This window comes from Sander lucioperca, chromosome 4 (assembly GCF_008315115.2).
Source record: "Sander lucioperca isolate FBNREF2018 chromosome 4, SLUC_FBN_1.2, whole genome shotgun sequence".
Classification (NCBI taxonomy): Eukaryota; Metazoa; Chordata; class Actinopteri; order Perciformes; family Percidae; genus Sander; species Sander lucioperca.
The window spans coordinates 27417694-27418237 of record NC_050176.1 but is presented as its reverse complement, the minus strand read 5'-3'; positions in this window follow the sequence as shown (position 1 = coordinate 27418237).

Sequence of the window (544 nt, the reverse complement as noted above, 5' to 3'; positions counted from 1 at the left end):
TGAGGAGCATAGTTTCGGGGTGAGGCCAGGCGTGTCTACCATACAGATGTTTTTGCATTGTGATTTTCTGTAATACCGACCGTGCCTTTGTATGTCTGTAAGGGTATAAACCCCTGGTAAGACCTTGTATGATAAATTGCAAACTTCACACACAGTCGACTGGCATGGGTCACCCTGGTCGGTTTTAGCCAGATGCTATAATGCGTGCGAGGCAAAAGCTTAAACCCACCCGTTTCTTCGGTTATGGGTTTTAATGTATTGTCTGACAGGGAGACAAAATGTTTTTATGTCTCCTACCTTGACTTTCCTGCGGCGTGCGTCTTAGTCCTTGCAGAGAGTGACAGTTGGTTCATCGAGGACCGAGTCGAAACCTTCCTCGGGGCCTAGAGCAGTCTGTGGTAAGAGATGAACAAAACCGCAAAACAGGTTGAAAGTCATGACACACTCAAACTCCCTATAAATCCCTCCGCTTTAACTCCCAACTCGAGTGCACACGAGTGTCGTTGGGCTTTGTATGCCTAACAGACACTTCAGCAAACGTTAT